Source organism: Canis lupus (genome assembly GCF_048164855.1).
Source record: "Canis lupus baileyi chromosome 5 unlocalized genomic scaffold, mCanLup2.hap1 SUPER_5_unloc_5, whole genome shotgun sequence".
Classification (NCBI taxonomy): Eukaryota; Metazoa; Chordata; class Mammalia; order Carnivora; family Canidae; genus Canis; species Canis lupus.
The window spans coordinates 194819-219849 of record NW_027326412.1 but is presented as its reverse complement, the minus strand read 5'-3'; the positions used below and the strand labels follow the sequence as shown (position 1 = coordinate 219849).

The 25031-nt window shown below is 41.4% G+C and overlaps 1 long non-coding RNA gene and 1 pseudogene across 1 annotated transcript in view; both read right to left on the bottom strand.

The window, feature by feature from the left end:
• Positions 1-1555: 1555 nt before the first annotated feature.
• LOC140629437 (bromodomain-containing protein 3 pseudogene) lies at positions 1556-4037 on the bottom strand (annotated as a pseudogene).
• A 9677-nt stretch (positions 4038-13714) lies between these two features.
• Positions 13715-25031, bottom strand: part of LOC140629441 (uncharacterized) — a 65723-nt gene continuing 54406 nt past the window's right edge. Inside the window, exon 5 of the long non-coding RNA XR_012027278.1 lies at positions 13715-15826. This is a non-coding gene — a long non-coding RNA (uncharacterized lncRNA). The remainder of the gene's footprint in view (positions 15827-25031) is intronic.

Below are 25031 nucleotides of genomic sequence, written 5' to 3'. Positions count from 1 at the left end.
AAGTGATTGTAAAAGACTGGAATGAGAAGTTGTTGAGGTAAAAGTTTCATCGTTACTGTGACATAAAACCAAGAAATGGAGAAAAAGTCCATTCCTTCCCATTTATGGAGTCACTGATCACTGACTGGGGGAAAATATATATTTTTTGTAGACAAGTAAAATCTGGTAAATAACCCATGGTATTTTGAAGAATCTTTGCCGTAGATAATTATGTTGCTGGATTAGAGAAATTCAGGTCAGTAGAAATAAATAATAAAACATAAAGTATATACTATGGAGTCAAGACAAAAAAATAAAATATTTTTCTTATTTGAAAATTCTATTGAGAATAAGATCCGTATTTAATAAGAAAGTATTTTTCTATGATTATTCAAGATTAAATTTCAATGAGTTACATTATCAAGGATGTCTATGGAGAGAGTAGTTTTTTTTCCTGTGCCTTTTCTTTGAGCTCCTTTGGATTTTATTTTTCTGCAAGATCATTGTTCTTCACTCTAAAAGTTATAAATTAGAACTATAAGGGGCATTTTTTGTTTTTGTTTTTGCTTGTATGTCAGAACTTCTCAAGTCTTTTTCTTTTCTCCCGTAAGTATCGCTCTGGTCCATTTTGTTTCTATTTTCATACTAGCAGTGTGTATGAAAAGTATAAGAAGAGACAATGATCCTCCCCTAGTCAACACCAAGTTTCCTTAGCAGCCCATGTCTCCTTGCCTTGCAGAACTTTACCATGTAGATAGTGAAATTTACATTAGATTTTCGTAGAAAACTGCTGAACCTTACAAAAAAGTCTCCTTTAGTTTTGTTTTGTTTTGTTTTTTTTAATCTTTTTTTTTTTCAGTTGAGGTAAAAGTTTCAGTGTATGGAAAGCTGCCCGTGGCACACGCGCCCCCGTGTTCCCTCCCAGGAGCTCCCGAGGCCCCTCCCTCGGTGCCCACCCGCCTCTCCCCACCCCTGCAGAAGCCCGGACTGGAGCCCGCAGCACCTCCACAGTCCCCCCACCCTGCAGCAAGAGGTGACCCCAGCCGCGGGGCTGAGCTGGGGGGACAGAGACATCGCCTGTTTGCAAAGCTGACAGCCTTCGGTGCAGTACCATCTCAGAGAAACTTCCTTTCAAACAATGCTTTCTGGAGCTACAGACCAGCTTGGGCATAAGAAAGGGGCTTTGCAAGAAACTTCAGATCACATCTGACATGGTTTTCTACGGTCATCAGGTCAGCGTTTGAAGTTGCCGTCTCCAAGCAACTCAACTCAGTAAGGAAGGGAAGGCTTTATGCGGGTTCACACCTTCTCATAAAGCCTCACATACACACGAGAAAGATCTTAGACCTATTAAAGCCAAAACTGGAAGATTCCATAACACTGAGTTTATTTATCTTTTTTAATTTTTATTTATTTATGATAGTCACAGAGAGAGAGAGAGAGAGAGGCAGAGACACAGGCAGAGGGAGAAGCAGGCTCCATGCACCGGGAGCCCGACGTGGGACTCGATCCCGGGGCTCCAGGATCGCGCCCTGGGCCAGAGGCAGGCGCCAAACCGCTGCGCCACCCGGGGATCCCTGGATTCCGTAACACTGAGTTTTAAAGAAAACCTGCAGGCGCGGAACCAGAGCAGCAGATCAACCAGAGCAAGGGACACTGCAGAGTTCCGGCGGGTGCGACTTCTCTGGTTTTGTCCTGATGTGCGAGTCCAGCGCTCAGTCTGAGTCGCTGCAGTGGAGCTGGATCCGCCGAACTGCTGCTCCCGGACCGAGGAGCTGCTGCTGCTGAGCCGGGCGGCCCTCCCGAGGGCGCAGAGCCCGCTTTCTCCTCCTTGGCAGGCTTCTCGTTGTTGTTCAGCTGCCCACGGACGTCCTGCCGCGCGTCTCCGACTCCTTCCTTTCCTGAGCTAACTCCTCCTTGGACTTGGCCGCCTGCTTCTTCCCGCTCGTGGAGAAAGGCTCCCTTGGCTTTTCCTGTCAACAACACTTGACGCATCTCTCTAGCTCCCGCACAGTGGTGGGTTTCAGAGGCTCAAAGTCAATCTCTCTCTGCTCAGGCCTGGGTCCCTGAGCGAGGGCTCCGGGACTGGATGAAGTGGACCCCGCAGCCCCGTGTCCCCGGGCAGCCGGGTGGTCTAGGCTGAGCTGGCGCCCTCGGCCTAGCTCACGGGCAGGCCTTGCTCCTCCTCTCCGGGTCGTCGAGGCCGATGCCTGCTTGCCGCCCTGCTTCGGCTGCCTGCTGGCCTGGCCGCGCTGCCGGCCTTCTCGGCGGGAGCCCTCTTCGGTTGGGCCTGCTTGGCGGCGGGGCCCCCTTGGCCTTCTCGTCCTCAGACTTGGCCTTGTGCCTCTCCGTGTCCTCGTCTTCGTCCGCGTCCTCCTCCTTCTCCTCCTTTCCCTTCGGCTCCTTCTTCCTCTCTGGCTTGTTCCCGGGCCCGCGACAGGGCGGCGAGCTGCTCGTGCACAGCCTTCAGCTGCTCCTGCAGCTCCGCCAGCCGGGCCCGCTCCTGCTCCTCCTCCTCCTCCTCCTCCTCCTCTTCCTCCTCCTCCTCCTCCTCCTCTTCCTCCTCCTCCTCCTCCTCCTCCTCCTCCTCCTCCTCCTCCTCCTCCGAGCTCTCCTCGCTGCTGCGGCTGCTCTCGGCGCCCCTGCTCAGCACGGGGGCTGCGGGCTCAGCCGGCATCTTAGCAAACCGCACCTCAAACACGGCCGCAGCTTCCTGGCCACGGCCACCACCTTGTGGCCTGGGGGTTGTACTGGTAACAGCTGGAGAACATGAACCGGGTGTCAGCAGCGAAGCCCTGCGCGTCTGGGCACTCGTGACTGTCCGTCTTCTTGACAGTGCTGAGGTCCATCGGGTGCTCGGTGACGTCGTGGTAGTCGTGCAGCTCCAGGGCCTCGGCGTCCACCGGCTGGAGAAGGGCCAGGCGCAGGCCGCACGCTTCTTGCACGGCCTTTCCTCGAGGACGCTGTCACAGTGCCGCGAGTGCTCGGCAGCTCGCCCTTCCGGCCCGCATGCTGAGGCACCTCGCCGTCCTCTAGACCCTTCCAGGGCGGTGCGATGGGGCGGCCCCCACTCTCTCGCCGAGCCCCCACCTCGGCCTGCTTGGGGTCTGACAGTGGCGGCGGCGATTCGCTCCGGCTCGCGGATGGAGTGGGCGTCGTGGTGGCTGCTTTCCGCTTTGCACCCTTTTCCTTGACGACAGGCGCTGTGGGAGGGACCACAGGGATGGATGATGGGCGTCGAGGGAGGGGGTGGGGCGGCGGCGGGGGCGCAGGGACCGACGTGATGTTTGCGGTAATGGTTGGCAGAGGGGGGGCAGCAATGACAGGCGTCTGGAGACAGTGGGGGGACGCTCTGGAAGGGGGTTGCTGGGGAGACAGAGGACACGGCCACCACTTGCTGCCCACCTGCACTCCGGGTTCCTGCGCCGCGTTCCGGCCTTTGCCCTTCGGAGCAGGGGGTAATAATTCAACTTCGTCCTGGGGCACCTGGGCCACTCTCTGCAGAAAAATTTTCTCTAAGGCTTGGGCCGTTAGCACTGTGTCATCTGTGGGCTTGTTGTAAATGTAACAATTTGTAAACATGGTGTGGAAGTCCTGCACGCATTCGCTGGCGCTCCAGTAATAATTATTTTCTAGTCTCTTCTGAATAGTCCCCATATCCATCGGGTGTTTATGATTTTATGGTAATCGGGCAAGGTTAGCTTGATTGCATCCACGGGCTGGTAGAAGGGCCAGGCGAGCTGGTGATTCCAGGGCGTCTTTACCACCACGTTCTGCGCGTACTGCAGCTGCTTGGTCTTGCGGCCAGGCTTGGCGGGGTTGGAGACCTCCCGCGGGTTCCCCGGGATCCCCGCGGGCGCGACCGTCCTGGTGGTGGACATCCTCCGCGGCTCGCTCACTGGCCGTCACAGCAGCGGCTCAGGGAGGCCCTCGCTTCCACTGCGCTCCTTTTGGAGGCCTGACATCCCCTTTGTAGGCCCAGCCAGGCAGCACTTGGCCTCGGCGGCTCCGACGGCCGTCCCTCCGCTCCCTATATAGATTCTGGATAACAGTTCTTTATTAGATGGTTCTTTTGTAAATATTTTCTCCAACTCTGTGCTTTGTCTTCTTATTCTCTTGACATTGCTGTTTGCAGAACAGAAAATTTTAATGGAGTCCAGTGTATCAGTTATTTCTTTCATGGATTGTGCCCTGGTGTTGGATCAAAATCATAGCCATACCCAAGTTCACCTGCATTTTCTCCTACATTATCTTGCAGAGGTTTTATAATTTTGCATTTTATATTTAGAACTGTGATCTGAGTTTATATTTGTGAAGGATGTGAAGTCTGTGTCTGGACTCAGTATTTTTGCATGTGGTGTCCAGTTTTACATTATCATTTGTTGAAAATACTGTCCTTTTCTTTCACTGTGTTGTCTAGTCCTTTGTCAAGATCCATTGACTATATGAATCTCATTAACTTTTAAAAGGATGTGATAGAATGAATTTGAATAGCTAAGTGAACATAAATGGGAGGTTCCAAACAGAAGAAATGGACTGTGGTAAGGCATTAAAATGAGTGAGGAGGAAAGTAATCTTGATTTATTAAAGAAACTGTGATAGTTTGAGCTTATGTGCAAGAGAAGCATAGAGATTGTTGAGTATTAGCTTAACCATGGTAAGGATTATTATACTAAATAATACGAAAGCCATTTAAGGATTTTAATGCAATTGCATGAATTTTAAAGGTCTTTAAATGTTTATACTTTGGCAGTGTGTAGAATGTATTGAAGGGGAAAGTAGGGAAATAATGGTTTCAGTTGGGAGGCTTTAAGAGGAAAGGTAAGAGATTATCATGAACAGAAATGACATGGAAGAGATAGGTCATAATAAAAATTTAATAAGTAGAATAAAGAAACGCTTGGCTAAGTTTTGGGAGAAAGGGAAAAGGGATGTTTTAAGTAATACTCCTGAATTTTTATCTTGACTTATAAGATATAGAGTGTGGGGGGGGGAGCAGGAGGGAGGGAGGAGATCATTACTTTTTTTTGACACTAATAAGAGAACAGTGCATTAGAGAAACAATATTTGGATTTATTGACATAAATAATTTAAGCTTTGATACTGTACTGGACTTACCTGGGTGAGAGGAAGGTCCAGTGTTCTTAACTAAAACTTTGACATGGCGGCACCACTTTAAATTTTCCATTCTAGCTGAAGTCTGAAAAATGAAGTCTCCTCTTTTCAAAGGAGAGAGGTTGTTAAGTGTAAATATAAATAAGGATAAAGGGTCAAATACTAAACCCTAAGGAGAAGCTCATAATTAAGGAAATGTAAGGAAAGATAAGCCTTTGGGAAAAAATTAGAAGTGGATGAACTATTAAGTAGGGTTGTTTTGGGATACCAGCAAATAGGTCTAACTCTTAAACAGAACCAAGAATTTGATGAAAATGAGAAAGGAGAAAATTTCATATTAGAAAAAGGAATGTCACTAGTGCTCGTTTTTTGAGTACCTGCTATATATCATGCATGATCTGAGATCCCACAGTAAGCAAAGATGCAGATATTCCTCTGCTCTCAGAGTCTGCTTCCTAACTGGGGAGAGACTGAACCTATAATAAATGAGTAAATTACATCTTTTTGAAGGGCATAATGCTGAAGGAAAAAAAAAAAGTCCTGGTAAGGGTAATGGGGAAATGATGTGGTTGGCAGAGAACTTTGCAAACTTAAATAGGGTGGTCATAGTAGATCTCAATGACACAGTGATTTAAAGCAAAGACTTGAAAAGATAAGGAAATAAATCTTAAGGCTATTTTAGGTAAAAGTGTTCCAGGCACAAAGAAGGAATTGAAAGGGGAGCATATTTGGTGAGTTGAGCAATAGCAAGGGGACCAGTGTGGCTGGAGGAGAGTGTTTATGGGGAAAAAATAATAGGATTTGAGGTTAAAGGAAGAAGCAACCCATCCAGAGCTACAGTCCTCAATCTTGGCTTCTTTGGAGAAGCTACATAGAGAGCTTCTAAAACTCTGGATGCCATGACCAATTGGGTTACAATCATTGGGAGGTGGAACTCAGGCCCCCCATGTGACTATAACATGCAACCAAGGTTCACAATCTGTCTGCTAAGACCTTAGGAGTCTCTAAGAAAAACTTATGTTTGAATGTTTGAAGGAAAAGCTCAGAAGATCATTCCTGGTTGTATTACATTGGAGATGCCAGTTAGATATTCAGGAAAAGATGTATTTTTTAAATATATATTTTTAAAGATTTTATTTATGTGTGTGTGTGTGAGAGAGAGAGAGAGACAGAGAGAGAGAGAGAGAGAGGCAGGCAGAGACATAGGCAGAGGGAGAAGCTGGCTCCATGCAGGGAGCCCGATATGGGACTTGACCCCGGGGCTCCAGGATCACACCCTGGGCTGAGGGTGGTGCTAAACCGCTGAGCCACCTGGGCTGCCCAGAAAAAAATGTCTAATAGAGAATTAGATATATGAATCTGGAGTTCAAGGAAGAGGTTCAGGCTGGAGATACAGATTGGTGAGACATCAGCATAGAGATGACACTTAAATCCTGCAACTAGAAGAGTTCTCTAAAGTAATGAAGATAGAAGATCAAAGATCTAGAAACAAGGTCAAAGGAAGAACCAGCAGAGATGAAGAGAGGAACAATGAGGAAAGAAGGAAGGAAATTCAGAAAATTTACTGTCTTGAAAGGCAAGTTCTCAGTGTTTCAGGATAGTGGAAAACTTGGTTAACTGTCACATATTGCTGATAGACTAAGATGAGGACTGCGAATTGACTTCGGATACAATGTTATGAAGTAATTGTGGATCTTAGCAAGAGGAGAAAGCTTGATTGGAGGGAGCTCAAGAGAAAATTGGAAAGTTATAATTTTCATCAACCTCTAAGACTTCATTTAGGAAAACTGAGAAATGAGGTGGTGGCTCTTACATGAAATGGGGCCAAGAGAGTTTACCAACATGTTTCTCTAGACTTGTGGAAGAGGTGTGGAGAATAAAGAAGGATAGTGTGCGTGATGCAAGAGGGGGGAGGATTTTCTGGAGAGATGGAGTTGTTGAATAGCCAAGAGAGGATGTGACCCAGTATATGAGTAGAGAATGGCCTCTGCTAGGAACCCAAACAATTTATCTGTGGTAACAGAGGAGTGATGGAGTATACAGGGGTAGACTCTGCAAGGTGGGGAGCTGTGGTGGTGATCACTATGGAAATTTTGCCTTGGAAACTAGGACTAATGGAGAAATAGAAGATTCTTGGGTGATACTAAAGACTCTGATAGTGGCGGGGGGAGAAGCACATTCCCCCCCTCCCTCACTGGATTCATGACTCCCAACTTGGACCTCTAGGGTCCTTCAGGAAAGAGGAGTCAGTAGGAGGCTACTGCAAATATTTCAAAAAAGCAAGTGACAATTGTATCTTTTCATCTCTTTTCACTTTTATTGAGAGATAGTTGACATACATCACTGAATGAGGTTTAAGGTATACATCATAGCGCCTTCCTTTCTTTAGTTTACCTAATTGTGAGAATACAATATATAATGCGTAAACAAAGTATGTATTAGTTGACTGTTTATGCTATTAGTAAGGCTTCCAGTCAACGGTAAGCTATTAAGAGTCTGCCTCTTAATTTTGGAAAGTCAAATTTTATATGCAGATTTTCAACTATGTGGAGGATCACACCTCGTTGTTCAGGAGTCAACCATATATGCCACAACTGCTCTAACCATTCCTCCATCATTGGACACTTCGATTGTTTCCCTGTTTCTGCTATTATAAATAATGCTGCTGTGTATCGGGAGGTTCATTTATCTTTTCTTGTGTTTTCAATTCCTTTGGATACATTCCCAGAAATGGACTGTAACTAGTTCTATTTTTAATTTTTGAGGAGCCTTCATTCTGTTTTCCACAGTGGCTGTACCAGTTTACAACACACACCGCCCCCAAGAGTGCACAAGGGTTCGCTTTCCTCTACATCCATACCAGCATTTGTTATCTTTTGTCTTTTGGATGATGGCCATTCTAACAGGCATGAGGTGCTATCTCATTGTAGTTTTAATTTGTATTTCCCTAATGACTAGAAGTGTTGAACATCTTTTCATATACCTGTTGCCTATCTGTGTATCTTTTTTTGAAAAATGGTTATTAGGTTTTTTGCTCATTTTTAAATTGGGTGATTTTTCTGCCATAGAGTTATGTGCATTATTTATTTGGTTTGGCTATTAATCCCTTATCAGATATATGGTTTGTGAATATTTTTTCTCTGTTCTGTAGGTTGTCTTTTCAATTAGTTGATGGCTTCCTCAGATGTGAAGAAACTTTTTAGTTTGATGTATTCCCACTTGTCTATTTTTTATTTTTTGGTTACATTTTATGTGTGATTTCCAAAATATAATTACCAAGACCAGTGTCAAGGAGCTTTTATCCTGTGTTTTACTTCTAGGAGTTTCATGGTTTCAGGTCTCACAGTTAAGCATTTATTTAATTTTGAGTTAATGTTGTGAGTGGTGTAAGCTATGGGCCCAGTTTCATTCTTTTACATGTGAGTATCCATTTGCTGCAACATCATTTATTGAAGAGACAATTCTTCATTGAGCATTCTTGACTCGCTTGTCAAATATTTGTTGACCATATATGCTTGGATTTGTGTCTGAATTCCTTATTCCATTGTTCTCTTTGCTTCTGTGCCAGTACTCTACTGTTTTAGTGACCATGGCTTTATAATAAATATAAAAAATCAGGAACAATAATGCCTCATGCCTTGTTCTTTCTCAGGATTTCTTTGCTTTTTTTTTTTTTTTTTTGCTTCATATAAATTTTAGGGTTTTTTTTTTTTTCTACTTTTGCTAAAAAAAAAAAAGCCACTGGAATCTCAATAGGGACTGCATTGATCTATAGATGGTTTTTGGTAGTATTGACATTTTAATAATAGTGATTCTTGCAGTCCAGTAACATAGGATACCTTTCCATTTTTTAAAAGACTTTATTGATTTATTCATGAAAGATACAGAGAAAGAAACAGAGACACAGGCAGAGGCAGAGGGAGAAGCAGGCTCCATGCAGGGAACCCAACGTGGGACTTGATCCTGGGTCTCCAGGATCACACCCTGGGCCGAAGGCGGCACTAAACTGCTGAGCCACCTGGGCTGCCCTATCTTTCCATTCATTTATGTCTTCTTCAATTGCTTTCATCATTGTCTTACGGTTGTTAGCATAGATCTTTCACTTCCTTAAATTTATTCCTAAGTATTTTATTGTTTTTCATGCAATTATAAATTGGATATGTTTCTTTATTTCCTTTTCAGAAAATTTGTTATTATAGAAATTTTATTTTGTATGTCAATTTTGTGTCTTACAACTGGGCTCAATTTGTTGATTATTTTAACAGTTTTTTTGTTGAATATTTAGGATTTTCTCTATACAAAAACATGTTATTTGCAAACAGAGACCATTTTACTTCTACCTTTTGAATTCTGATGCCTTTTCTGTTTGTTGACTAATTGCTCTAGCTAGGACTTTTAGTACTATATTGAAGAGGAGTGGTGAGAGTGGGCACCTTATCTTGTTCCTGATTTTGGAAGAAAAGCTTTCAACCTTTCACAATTGAGTGTGACATCAGCTATGGGCTTGTCAATATGGCCTTTATTATTTTGAGGCATGTTACTTCCATACCTCATTTGTTAACTGTTTTTTTCATGAATGACTGTTGGATTTTGTCAAATGCTTTTTCTGTGTCTATTGAGATGATAATAGGATTCTTTTCTTTCACTCTATTAATGTGATGTATCACATTGATCGATTTCCATATTTTGAGCCATCCTTTCATCCCAGGGATAAATCCAAGTTGATTATGGTGAATGGTCCTTTTAATAGGCTGCTGATATCTTTTCTAGTATTTTGCTGAGAATGTTCACATTTATAATCATCAGGGATATTGGCCTATAGTTTTCTTTTTTAGTAGGGTTTTTTTTTAATTTTTATTTATTCATGATAGTCACAGAGAGAGAGAGAGAGGCAGAGACAAAGGCAGAGGGAGAAGCAGGCTCCATGCACCGGGAGCCCGACGTGGGATTCGATCCCGGGTCTCCAGGATCGCGCCCTGGGCCAAAGGCAGGCGCCAAACCGCTGCGCCACCCAGGGATCCCCTTTTAGTAGGGTTCTCATCTGTCTTTCAGCATGAAGATAGTGCTGACCTCATAAGGCTTATTGGGAATGTTCTCTGCTTTTTGTTTTTTTGGAGAAGTTTGAGAATATTGGTATATTAATTCTTAGAAGTTTGGTAAAATATACCAGTGAAGCCATCTGGTTCTAGGCTTTTCTTCATAGGAACTTCTTTTTCTGTTTTTTTTTTTTCTTTTTTCCTTTTTCTTTTTCTCTTTCTCTTTCTTTCCTTTGTTCTCTGTTTCATTCCTTCTTTCCTTCCTCCCTTCCTTCATTCCTTTCTTCCTTTCTTCCTTTTCTGATTCACTCTCCTTACTAGTAATTAGTCTATTTATTTTCTATTTATTCCTGACGCCATTTTAGTAAGTTGTATGTTTCAAAGACATTTTTTTATATCCTCTCAGTTGTCAGTTTCCTGGTGTATAGTTGTTTGTAGTAACCTTGTATGAATTTTTGTACCTTTGTGGTATTCATTGTAATATCTCCCTTTTCACTTATAATTTTGTAATTTGAGTTCTTTTTTTTCCTGTTAAAATGTATCAATTTTGTTTATCTTTTCAAAGAAACAACTATTAGTTTGGTTAACTTTTCTATTGTTTTTAATTTCTCCATTTCATTTATTTCTGCTCTAATCTTCATTGTTTTCCATTTTCTTTGCTAACTTTGGGCTCAGTTATTTTCTGGTTCATTAAGGATAGAGTTAGGTTATTTATTTGAAATATTTCTTGCCTTTTAATGTAGACATTTATTGGTATGAAATTTCCTCCTAGAAATGCTTTTGCTTCACCCCTTAATTTTTGTAATGTTTCCATTTTCATTTGTCTCAAGGAACTTTTATTCCCCCCCCATTTTTTTTGGATTCATCGATTGTTCAGGAATGTGTTATTTAATTTCTGAGTATTCATGAATTTTCCTGTTTTCCTTATTTTCAACTTCTATTGTCTTTTTTTTAAAAAAGGTTTTATTTATTTATTTATTCATGAGAGAGAGAGAGAGATGCAGAGACACAGGAGACGGAGAAGAAGGCTCCATGCAGGGAGCAGCATGCAGGACTCAATCCCAGGTCTCCAGGATCATGCCCTGGGCTGAAGGCGGCGCTAAACTGCTGAGCCACCCGGGCTGCCCTCAACTTCTTTTCACATCATTGTGGTCAGAGAAAAATATTTGATATGGTGTTAATTTTCTCAAATTTGGTACGGCCTGTTTTATGGCCTACCATATAGTCTATCCTAGACAATGTTCCATGTGCACTTAAGAAAAATGTGTTTGGTTGTTATTGCACAGAATGTTTTGTATACGTCTAAGTCCATTGGGCCTCTAGCATTGTTCAAATCTGCTATTAACTTATAGATTCCTTGGATAATCTACTATTGTTGAGCGTAACATGTTAAAGTCTTTAACTGTTATTGTATTAGTGTTTATTTCGTCTCTTACCTCTGTTCTTTTTTGCTTTATTTATTCGGATGCTTTGATGTTGGTTCCATAAATATCTAGTTGTTATATCTTGTTGATGTGTTGACCTTTTTATCATTAAATAATGACCTTTTTGTTCTCTCTTTTTATAGTTTTACTTTGTTTTTTTCTTTTTTTCACATATTTTACTTATTTACTTGAGAGAGGGAGGGAGAGCATGAGTAGGGGTAGAGGGAGAGAGAGAAGCAAATTCCCTGCTGGGGACCCTGGGGATCATGACCTGAGCCCAAAGCATACACTTAATTGACCGAGCCACCCAGGTGCCTCTCTTTTTTATGATTTTAAAGCCTCTTGGTTTGATATAAATGCAGCTATTCCTGCTTTTTTTTCTCATTACCATTTTCTTGAAATATCTCTTCCTTTCCCTTTAGTTGCAGTCTATGTGTGTCTTTGAGGCTAAAATATTAGGTCTTTCTTTCTTTCTCTTTTAAGTTCATTTAGCTATTCTGTCTGTCTTGGTTGGAGAATTATTTACATTTAAAGTAGCTATTGATAGATCAGGACTTATTTTTGCCCTTTAAAAACTTGCTTTTGGGATGCTGGGTGGTCTGTGGTTGAGCATATGTCTTTGGCTCAGGGCGTGACCCTAGGGTCCTGTGATCGAGTCTTGCATCTGGCTCCCCATGGGGAGCCTCCTTTTCCCTCTGCCCATGTCTCTCCCTCTCTCTCCATGTCTAAATGTTTTCTAGTTGCTTTGGAGATGTATTGTTCCATGTTTTCTTTTTTGTTTTAATGTATTTTGGTACTAGTATCCTTTGCCTTCTTTGTCCTGTTCTTCTGTGTGATTGCTACAGTTTTTTCCTTTGTGGTTTTCATGGGCTTACATAAAACATCTTAAAATCACAAACCCTATTTTAAGCTGATAACAACTTTACTTCCTGAAATTCCTAAAGTTGATACTTCTACTTCTTCTCCCCCTCATATTTTAGGTAATTTCTTATAAAATTTACATATTTTTGTATTTGTAACTAATAACAATTACTGTAGTTATTGTATTTTTACTACATTTATTTTAACTTTTAAACTAGAGTTGTAAGTGAATGATGTACCACCATCACCATATTACAGAATCTAACCTTAACTGTTTACTATTACCAGTGAGTTTTATACTTTCTTTTTTTAAACTTTATTTATTTATTCATGAGAGACACACAGAGAGAGAGGCAGAAACATAGACAGAGAGGTAGGCTCCATGCAGGGAGCCTGATGTGGGACTTGGTCCCGGGACTCCAGGATCATGCCCTGAACCACAAAGGCAGGCGCTCAACCACTGAGCCACCCAGGCATCCCTATACTTTCTTTTTATATTTTTATAAGGCTTATGTTTTACTTTTACTCAGAATTCCCTTAATTCCCTTAGTGTTTCTTAGAAGGCAGGTGTAGTGGTAATGAACTCCCTCATCTTTTGTTTGGAAAAGTCTTTATTTCTCCATTTCTAAAGGACAGCTCTGCTGGGTATAGAATTCTTAATTATTCTTCAATATTTTGAATATGTCATCCCATTTTGTCCTGCCCTAAAAAGTCTTTGTTGAGAAATCTGCTTATAGTCATAGAAGTTCCCGTGTATGTACTTTTCTCTTTTTTCCTTAATGCTTTTAAAATGGTTTCTTTGGCTTTGACAATTTAATTGATCCTTTTTGGTACAGCTTTTTTCAAAGTCAGCCTATTTCAGGTACAGCCTTTTTCAAAGTCAGCCTATTTCAAGTCTTTTGAGCCTTATGGTTCTGTATGTTCATTTCTCTTCCCAGGTTTGGGAAATGTTTAACCACTATTGCTTTCAGTTTGCTTCTGCCCTTTCTCATTCTCTTTTCCTGGAATTCCCATTGTATTTATGAGTCCCTTAGGATTTTTTCACTCTTTCTTATTTTATCTTTTTGTTTCTCTGACTGGATAATTTTTCTATGTCTTATATTTTTAGGTCACTAATTCTTTCCTTCTGCATGGCTAAGTGTACTTTTGAAATTCTATTAACTACTTCAGCTCAATTACTATTTTTTTTTTAACTCTAGGATTTCTCTTTATTTCTGGGTTTGTTGTTTTTTTTCTGGTTGCTATTGCCTTGTCAAACTTCTTGTTGTTTTCATGGATTATTTTCCTAATTTCATTTAATTGTCTATATGTTATTGTAGTTACCTAAAGTTAAGAAAATTATTATAAATCTGATAGTTCCTAGATCTTCATATTTTTTAGGGTCAGTTTTTAGAACTTTATTAGATTCCTTTTTTTTTTAAGATTTTATTTATTTATTCATGAGAGAGAGAGAGAGAAAGATGCAGAGACACAAGCAGACTGCATGCAAGGAGCCTGATGCGGGACTTGAACCTGGGAATCCAGGATCACACCCTGAGCCAAAGGCAGGTGCCCAACCACTGAGCCACACAGGCGTCCCTATTAGTTTCCTTTGATGGTCTCATATTTACTTGGATTTTGTTATCTTTGATTTCTTACATTGGTATCTGCACACTTGAATAATTTGGCTCCTCTTCTAGACTCTATAGATTTGCTTTGGCAGAGATAGATCTTCAATAGTCACCTCAGTTTAGGTCACTGGGCAGGTGGTACCCGCTATTATGGTCTAGTTTTTGGCAAGGCAACTTTCCAAGCTCTAAGTTTGGGTATAGGGAAAGAGGTGGAAATCTGTAGGATGGGCCCCCCCCAGTTGCATGAATTTTCCATCTGGCTTACTAGATGGTCTGAACTGGGTACTATATTTAGTAGACAGAGCTGTAAATTCATTTCCCTTCACTAGCAGGGGAGGACCCAGTGTCCGCATGGCTCATTTGAGGGTACCTGAATCAACACAAGAGTGTGCACTGAATTTCTTGGTCATCTGCTCTGCAGATGTAGAAAGCCATGGGCTGTTCTCTCTTTTCAAGTGCAGCTAGAAGCAGAGCTTTTGGATGGCCTGTACAGCAGCTCCCCATGTGGTCTTGTTAAGTTCCCAGGTCACAAAAGCTGAAGGCTATATTAATATAATTGGGGCCATGAATTAGTTTCTCTGCCCAGGAGCAGTGGGAGGGGCACCTTTAAAGGCAATAAAGCTCTTTGTGTGTTATCTTATCCTGACCTGTGTCCCAAGTTCCCTGGCCAAATATGAGCCACTGGCTTTGTTCTGCTCACTGTTGTATATGCCTGTCTGTCTCTTGGCTACAGTATTGCTGGCTTTTTGTAGCTCCCTTTTTTCACCAGCCCTTCTGGTCAGGTGGGGCTGGGAGATGCTATCCTCAGTGGTGGGGCTGTTTTAGTTCCCTTTTCTGAATGGGATGGAGAGGTGCTGCTCCAGGCTTCTCTGCTTTTCTGTCTTTTGACTCAGTAAGAGCCAGAAGCTACTCTCTACCTTGGCTATGAGTTAATTCCTCTGCCTAGGTACAGCAGGCCACCCCTCGACACCTGGTACTGGCTTTGCTCTAGACAGTTAGCTCTGCCTTTCTGCTTATTGGCTTACACATTGTTGGTTACAGAGCTTCCAGATATCCTTGCCAGCCCTTCTGGTCAGATGGGGCCTGGGAGCCACAGTGGGTGTGGCTGTGTTTCAGGTTACTTGCTTGGGTGGGGTTGGGAGGGGTGCCTCCTGGCCTTGCTCACATGTTCCCCAAACGAGTTTTTCTTATGGGTGAGGCCATGATGCACCCTCAGCCTTCGCTGTGAATTAATTCCCCTGCCTGGGTGCAGCAGGGGAATTTTTCATACCCTGTACTGGCTTTGCCTCGGGGACTGTCCGAACCACCCACACACCTCTTGGTTGGAGTATTGCTGAGCTATACAGCTTTTAGGTTTTCTTGTCAGTGCCCTCTGGCAAGATGGACCAGAAGACAGTTTCCCCAGCAAATGGAGCTACAACTTCTTGCTTGGATACAGTTTCTAGAGTCAGCAAAACTTGTATGAGAACCCAAATCAAGCAGATATGTACTCCAGTGAGTTCTCTGGTCACAGTTTGTCCCAGACTTGGTTCTGGTGATGAGCAAAGCTGCTGGTTGGGGCCACTACTTGGATTACTAATCACTTAGGGAGTTGTAGTCATGAATTGCATCTGCCAAGATCTGTGTGTTGGTTATTGCAAGCCTCACAGTTTCCCCTGCAATTCTCATGGCACGAGACCAGAGTAGGGGCTCTCATGAAGTAATCTGTAGTGGTGGTGGTGCTGATTGTCCCCTTGAGTTCTCTTCTTTTGGGGGGAACTGGAGGTTCAGGGAAGACCTTTCCATGTGGTGTTGCTCCTGTCTGGGAGAAAGACAAAGTAGTCAGAATGGAGTTGCTTCTCTTACGCTTCTAATACAGTCTATCTTGGTCTCTGTGATGCAGGGGATGTTTCAGGATCATCTCTATTCTAGGATTTTCTCAGCTGTGTCTTGTTCATCAGTAGTTGTTTTTCTGAAGGGGAATAAAGCAGAAATGACCTATGTCAGCATCTTGGTGATGCCACTGTCTCTTAAATTTTCAGAGTTAGCAAGAATCTAAATTTATCTTCTTTGGGATACACACATACATACACTATATATTTTGGGCTATATATACACATACATAAATTGTGATATATGTATACACATATTTCCATATATGTATATATGGAAATATAAATTAACTCAGGCTCATCAGGATCTCATAATTATATTTGGATTGTGAAATTTCATTAATTTAACATGTTAATTAACATGTTAATAATGGTAGTCATGACTATATTTGATTAGGTTAGTTTAAACAGATAGCTTCATATCTTAAGATCAACTGATTAGTAGCCTTAGTTACATTGGCAAAACTCCTTTGCCATGTAACATAACTTAATAATATTATAACAGCAGGGGTTGGAGAGCATGAGGGCTATGTTACAAATCTGCTTACTGTAATTTAATCGCTGGTCCCTGTGATTCCTCTCATATACAAAACGCATTCAACTTTTCCCATGATTTCCAAGGACCTCACTCCATTATAGCCACAATAAAAAGCCCAAATCTTCAATTAAATCTAGTCTCTCTGTAAGTCTAGAAATCATCACGCAAATTATCAGGTAAATGTAGTATATCTCCTAGACACAATTCCTTCCATCTGTTGACCTGTGAAATTAACTATAGAAGTTATCTGCTTCCAAAATTCTTAACATATAATCATAAGATTGACATCAGGATAACACCTGACATTTTAGTTAAAAAAGAGAAGGAGAATGGAAGGTAGAAAAAGAAGTCATTGGTTCAAAGCAGTTTTTTTTTTTAATTTTTATTTATTTATGATAGGTACACAGTGAGAGAGAGAGGCAGAGACACAGGCAGAGGGAGAAGCAGGCTCCATGCACCGGGAGCCTGACGTGGGATTCGATCCCGGATCTCCAGGATCGCGCCCTGGGCCAAAGGCAGGCGCCAAACCACTGCGCCATCCAGGGATCCCGGTTCAAAGCAGTTTTGAAATGTAGCTGGGAAAACTTGAGCTGGAGTTCTTTAATTTGGTTGTTAGATATGGGTTCTTACTTCTGTTGTCTGGACTCTTGGTTCCACCTTCTGAGTCATTCTCCCTTTTGCATGAAAAGTAGTATGTGTTTTCTTAGCAGTAACTAGAACCCCTAATCTGCAACCATCTTCCTTTTTTAGCTACTTCCTACCATTTTTAGCTCTCTTCTTGTGTTTCTACCATTCCATCAATATACCAGTGTTACCAGTACCTACAATCTGCTGATCATACCAACACTTCAGTGTCTCTCATCCTTTCATATCTGACTTCCCTTCTTAGGCAGTTTAAATTCCATTGCTTCATATTGGAATGACTGCCTTACGTCGACCTTCAACTTCCTTGTTGTCCTTTGATAGTCACTAAAGCACTAACAGATTTTCATAAAAAGGTTTATTTATTCATTCATGAGAGACACAAAGGGACAGAGAGAGAGGGAGAGACAGGCTCCCTGCAGGGAGCCTGATGTGGGACTCGATCCTGGGTCTCCAGGATCACACTCTGGGCTGAAGGCAGTGCTAAACTGCTGAGCCACCTGAGCTGCCCAGCACTAACAGATTACCTGTGCCTCTCAGCCCCCTCAGCTGCCCAGCTGAATGTGGCTGGGGAAGAAAACAAAGCAGTGTTGTTTGTCCTCACTGTATATGGATGATCACTGCCTTAATTTTGTTCTTGTACTTCCGAGGAATCATTGTATTTCTCTACTCCATTCACTCACCCATTTACCTCAGGGTATAGCACATTTTTCTCCTGTCTTTAATATCCATCTTCAGTGTTCGTGTCCCTAGCCTCAGCTGATGATCTTATATCTTATTTCACTGAGAAAATAGGAACAATCAGAAAGATTTTAGTAAGCTCCAACAAGCCTTCGACCTATCTACAAACTCTCTTTTCTCCTTTATCCTGGATAAACTGTCCATGCTCCCAGCAATTGTCACCCCTTTCTCCTGTAAGTAGAACCCATGCCTGCCTGACATGACTCCAGAGACTTTTCTATTGGCCTAAAGACAGTTTTTGTATCTCACATCTTAAAAAAAATGTTTTTCTCTCCATCCTAATTCTTCCTCAGCTATCACATCATTTTCCCCTTTTCTTTACAAAATATATACCTAAAAATAATTATATATATTGCCTTTAGCTTTTATCTTTAGAATTTCTTTTTAATTCACTTTAGTGAGGGCTTTGCTGTTACCATCAAGCAGACACTGTTCTCATCAAAGTCACCAGTGATTTAGATCCAGGGGTCTCTTCTCAACCTTCATCAAACCTATCACCAGCTTTTGACATTGATAGTTTAATAGCTACTTGACTTGATGTCCTTGACATTAGGAATCACTCTTAATCTTTCTCTTATTTTTGTGCCTTATTCTTGCCACTTTGATTATTTTCTGATTTATATCTCCAGCCTGAAATTTTCACCTGAGGTACAGACTGATTAATATATCTACGTCTCTGCTAGACATGATTACTTGAATACCTAACAATTTCTTAAATATAGCATGTCCAAAACATAGGTCCTGTTTCCCCCCTCACCCAAAACCTACTTCTTCACAGTCTTCTCCATTTCATAAATGCTGTTTCCATTGTTTCATTTTTTAAAAATATTTTTAATTGAAGTTTGATTTGCTAACATATAACTCCCAGTGCTCATCCTGTCAAGTGCCCCCCTCAGTGTCCATCACCCAGTCACCCCTACCCCGACCTGTCTCCCCTTCCACTACCCCTCGTTCATTTCCAATACTTAGGAGTCTCTCATGTTCTGTCTCCCTCTCTGATATTTCCCACTCATTTTCCCTCCTCTCCCCTATAATCCCGTTCACTATTTCTTATATTCCCTGAATGAATGAAACCATATAATGTTTGTCCTCCTCTGATTGACTTTCCTCACTCAGCATAACACCATCCCATTCCATCCACGTTGAAGCAAATGATATTCATCCTTTCTAATGGCTGAGTAATATTCCATCGTATACATAGACCACATCTTCTTTATCCATTCATCTTTTGATGGACACCGAAGTTCCTTCCACAGTCTGGCTATTGTGGACATTGCTGCTAGAAACATCGGGGTGCAAGTGTCTCGGTTTTTCACTGCATCTGTGTCTTTGGGGTAAATCTCCAGCAGTGCAATTGCTGGGTCATAGGACAGTTCTATTTTTAACTCTTTGAGGAACCTCCACACAGTTTTCCAGAGTGGCTGCACCAGTTCACATTCCACCAACAATGCAAGAGGGTTCCCCTTTCTCCACATCCTCTCGAACATTTGTTGTTTCCTGCCTTGTTAATTTTCACCATTCTCACTGCTTTGAGGTGGTATCTCATTGTGGTTTTGAATTGTATTTCCCTGATGGCAAGTGATGCAGAGCATTTTCCATGTGCTTGTGGGCCATGTCTTTGTCTTCTTTTTTTTTTAATTTTTTTAATTTATTTATGATAGGCACACAGTGAGAGAGAGAGAGAGGCAGAGACACAGGCAGAGGGAGAAGCAGGCTCCATGCACCAGGAGCCCGACGCAGGATTCGATCCCGGATCTCCAGGATCGCGCCCTGGGCCAAAGGCAGGCGTGAAACCGCTGCGCCACCCAGGGATCCCCATGTCTTTGTCTTCTTTGGTGAGATTTCTGTTCATGTCTTTTGCCCATTTCATGATTGGATTGTTTGTTGTTTTGCTGTTGAGGTTAATAAGTTCTTTATATATTTTGGATACTAGCCCTTTATCTGATATGTCATTTGCAAATACCTTCTCCCATTCTGTAGGTTGTCATTTAGTTTTGTTGACTGTTTCTTTTGCTGTGCAGAAGCTTTTTATCTTGATGAAGTCCCAGTAATTCATTTTTGCTTTTGTTTCCCTTCCCTTCATAGATGTATCTTGCAAGAAGTTGCTGTGGCCAAGTTCAAAAAGGGTGTTGCCTGTGTTCTCCTCTAGGATTTTGATGAATTCTAATATCATATTTAGATCTTTTAACCATTTTGAATTTATCTTTGTGTATGATTTAAGAGAATGGTCTAGTTTCATTCTTTTGCATGTGGCTGTCCAATTTTCCCAGCACCATTTATTGAAGAGAATTTAATGAAGACCTTCATTTTTCCAGTGGATAATCTTTCCTGCTTTGGTAATTATTAGTTGACCAGAGAGTTGAGGGCCCATTTCTGGGTTCTCTATTCTGTTCCATTGATCTATGTGTCTGTTTTTGTGCCAGTACCACACTGTCTTGATGACCACAGGTTTGTAGTACAAGCTGAAATCTGGCATTGTGTTGCCCCTGGCTTTGGTTTTCTTTTTCAATATTCCCCTGGCTATTCGGGATCTTTTCTGATTCCACACAAGCCTTAAGATGAATTGTTCCAACACAGGGAAGAAAGTCCATGGTATTTTTTTTTATTCATAGAGATGCAGAGAGAGAGAGAGAGAGAGGCAGAGACACAGGCAGAGGGAGAAGCAGGCTCCATGCAGAGAGCCTGAGGTGGGACTCGATCCAGGGTCTCCAGATCAGGCCCCGGGCCGCAGGCAGCGCTAAACTTCTGTGCCACCGGGGCTGCCCAGTCCATGGTATTTTGATAGGGATTGCATTGAACATGTAAATTGCCCTGGATAGCATAGACATTTTCACAATATTAATTCTTCCAATCCATGAGCACGGAATATTTTTCCATCTCTTTGTGTCTTCCTCAATATCTTTCAGAAGTATTTTGTAGTTTTTAGGGTATAGATCCTTTACCTCTTTAGTTAGGTTTATTGCTAGTATCTTATGCTTTTGGGTGTAATTGTAAGGGTTTGATTCCTTAATTTCTCTTTTTTCAGTCTCATTGTTAGTGTATAGAAATGCCACTGACTTCTGGGCATTGATTTTGATCCTGCCACACTGCCAAATTGCTGTATGAGTTCTAGAAATCTTGGGGTGGAGGCTTTTGGGTTTTTTACGTACAGTATCATGTCATCTGCAAAGACGGAGAGTTTGGCTTCTTTTTGCCAATTTGAAAGCCTTTTATTTCTTTCTGTCATCTGATTGCTAAGGCTAGGACTTCTAATAATATGTTGAGTAGCAGTGGTGAGAGTGGACATCCCTGTCTTGTTCCTGATCTTACGGGAAAGGCTCTCAGTGTTTCCCCATTGAGAATGATATTTGCTGTGGGCTTTTGTAGATGACTTTTAAGATGCTGAGGAATGTTCCCTCTATCCCTGCACTCTGAAGGGTTTTGTTCAGGAATGGATGCTGTATTTTGTCAAATGCTTTCTCTGCATCTATTGAGAGGATCATATTGTTCTTGTTTTTTCTCTTGTTGATATGATCTATCATGTTGATTGCTTTACGAGTGTTGAACCAGTCATACATCCGGGGGATAAATCCCACTTGGTCATAGCGAATAATCTTCTTAATGTATTGTTGGATCCTATTGGCTAGTATCTTGTCGAGAATTTTTGCATCTGAGTTCATCAGTGGTATTGGTGTAAAATTCTCCTTTTTGGTGGGCTCTTTTGTTTTGGAATTAAGGTGATGCTGGCCTCATAGAATGATTTTGGAAGTATTCCATCCCTTTCTATCTTTTGGAACAGCTTTAGTAGAATAGGTATTGTTTCTTCTTAAACATTTGATAGAATTCCCATGGGAAGCCATCTGGCCCTGGACTTTTGTGTCTTGGGAGGTTTTTGATGACTGCTTCAATTTCCTCTCTGGTTATTGGCCTGTTCAGGTTTTCTATTTCTTCCTGTTCCAGTTTTGGTAACTTGTGGTGTTCTAGAAATGCGTCCATTTCTTCTAGATTGCCTAATTTATTGGCATATAGCTGCTCATAATACGTTTTTAAAATTGTATGTATTTCATTGGTATTGATTGTGATTTCTCCCCTTTCATTCATGATTTTATAATTGGAATATTTTCTAATTTCTTTTGAATGAGGCTGACTAATGGTTTATCTGTCTTATGAATTCTTTCAAAGAACCGACTCCTGGTTTTTTTGATCTGTTCTACAGCTCTTCTGGTCTCTATTTCGTTGAGTTCTACTCAGATCTTTATTAACTCTCTTCTTCTGCTGGGTGTAGGTTTTATTTGCTGTTCTTTCTCCAGTTCCTTTAGGTGCAAGATTAGTATGTGTATTTGAATTTTTTCCAATTTCTTGAGGGAGGCTTGTATTGTGATGTAGTTCCCTCTTAGGACTGCTTTTGCTGTATCCCAAAGATTTTGAAAGGTTGTGTCTTCGTTTTCATTAGTTTCATGAATTTTTTAATTCTTCTCTAATTTCCTGGTTGACCCTTTCATCTTTTGGCACGGTACTCTTTAACCTCCATGTGTTTGAGTTTCTTCCAAATATCTCCTTGTGATTGAGTTCTAGTTTCAAAGCATTGTGGTCTGAAAGTATGCAGGGGACAATCTCAATCTTTTGGTATTGGCTGAGACCCGATTTGTGACCCCGTATGTGGTTTATTCTGGAGAAAGTTTCACATGCACTTAAGGAGAATGTGTATTCAGTTGCATTGGGATGCAAAATTCTGTATATATAGGTGAAATTTGGTCCAGTGTATCATTTAAGGCCCTTGTTTCTTTGGTGATGTTGTGCTTAGAAGATCTGTCATTTGCAGAAAGTGCCATGTTAAAGCCTCCCACTATTAGTGTATTATCTAAGTGTGTCTTTATTTTGGTTATTAATTGACTGATATACTTGGCAGCTCCCACATTAGGGGCATAAATATTCATGATTGATAGGTATTCTTGTTTGATAGACACTTTAAGTATGATACAGTGTCCCTCTTCATCTCTTATTACAGTCTTTCGGATAAACTTTAATTTATCTGATGTGAGGATTGCTACCCCTGCTTTCTTTTGAGGACCATTTGAATGGTAACTTGTTCTCCACCCTTTCATTTTCAGACTGGATGTGTCCTTAGCTCTCAAATGAGTCTCCTGTAGACAGCAAATAGATGGGTTTTTTAATTTTATTTTTTTTCCAGGCTGAAGCCCTGTGTCTTTTGATGGAATCATTTAGCCCATTCATGTTCAGAGAAACTATTGAAAGATATGAATATAGTGTCACCGTAATACCTATTCAGTCTCTGTTTTTAGGGATTATTTATTTGGGTGTCCTCTTCTTTTTACAGTGTTCCCCTTAATATTTCTTGCAGAGCTGGTTTTGTGGTCACATACTCTTTCAGTTTTTGCCTATCTTGGAAGCTCTTTATCTCTCCTCCTGTTTGGAATGGCAGCCTTGCTGAATAAATATTTTTGGCTGCATGTTCTTCTCATTTAGTACCATGAATATATTCTGTCAGCCCTTTCTGGCCTGCCAGGTCTCTGTGGAGAGGTCTGCTGTTAATCTGATATTTCTCCCCATATAAGTTAAGAATCTCTTGTCTCTGGCTGCTTTAAGGATTTTCTGTTTATTTTTGGAATTTGCAAGTTTCGCTATTAAATGTCAAGGTGTTGAACAGTTTTTATTGATTTTGGGGGGTGACCTCTCTATTTCCTGGCTCTAAATGCCTGTTTCCCTCCCCAAATTAGGGAAGTTCTCAGCTATTATTTGTTTAAATATACTTTCTGGTTCTCTCTCCCTCTTGGCGTCTTCTGGAACCCCAGTTGTTTCCTGAGGCTGTCACTTATTTCCCTTAACCTTTCCCCATGGTTTTTAAATTGTTTTTCTCTTTTTTCCTCAGCTTTCTTCCTTGCTATCACCTTGTCTTCTATGTTACTCACTCTCCCCCCCTCATTAACCCTAGCTGTTAGGACATCAGTTTGGCTAGCATCTCATTTAATTTATTTTTAATTCCAACCTGATTAGAGCTAAATTCTGTAGTAACAAAGTCTCTAGAGTCCTTTATGCTTTTTTTCCCCAGAGCCACCAGGAGCTTTATAATTGGGCTTCTGAATTGGCTTTCTGATATCAAATTGTAACCCATTTTCTGTAACTCTGTTACAGAGAGTACTGTTTCGCTTCTTTCTTTTGTGGTTAATTCTTCTAGTCATTTTGTTCAGTGCACAGTGGCTGTGTGAACGGGCTGAGTCAGGAATATCAGTCACGACCTAAGTAAATTTCACCGTAGATGATTCTGATGAGGTCAGAGACCAGAAAATGAAAACGAAGATGAGAACAAAATTAAAGGAAAGGGCCACTAAAGTGAAAAATAAATTTTTAAACAAAGCAATAAAAGATAAAAGGCCAAAAATACCATAGAAGAAGGAAAAAGTAAAAAAATAAAATAAAATAAAACAAAACAAAAAACAAAAGAGGAAAAAGAGAAAAAAGAAAAGAAAAAAGGGAGATGGTGGTGGTGACGAAGTTGTAGTGGAGGGAGAACGTAGTCTACCTGAGGGGTCCTAGAGGTTGATCCTCTTGGTTCTGAGTATATTAAGTTCTGTATGTTAGAAGATGCTCAGTTCTAAATTTATATAAACCAGAAATACATGTAGAGAGCCCCACCAATGACCACCAAAACATAAATGAAATAAAAGAGGGGGGCAGAATGGGAATGCAGAGAGAGTATAATCTCACAGAATGAACCAGCACGGTATACCACTTGGTTCTGGGTGCATGCTGGCATGGTTTAGAAGGTATGAACTTGTGCCATTGTAGAACAAAATGAGGCAGAGAGAAAACACAAAACAAAACAAAAACCATATCTTGTATATATCCCAAAATTGAGTATGTTGTAGGGAATCTAGAAGTGGAAAGTATATCTAGGACGTGTCATTGTAGAAATTTGAAAGTCAAAAAGGAAGCATCTTAAAAATGAAGAGTTGGTAAAATATTGTAGTAAGGTGGGAAAGAGGAAAAAAAAGAAAATTTACAGTCTGATATAAAAACAAGTTGTAGTGGAATAGGCAGGAAAAAAATAGGAGGGGTACCCTCTGGTTCTATATCGTGTAAATCCCTGGACTTGCCCTGGAGCTTTCCAGTGCTGCTCGGTGAACTTGCTCTTGCCCTGACCTTCCAGCTGGTCTTCGGGGGAGGGGCTGCTGTGCTGACTCGCAGGTGTGTGCACCTGGGCGCTGCCCCGCCCC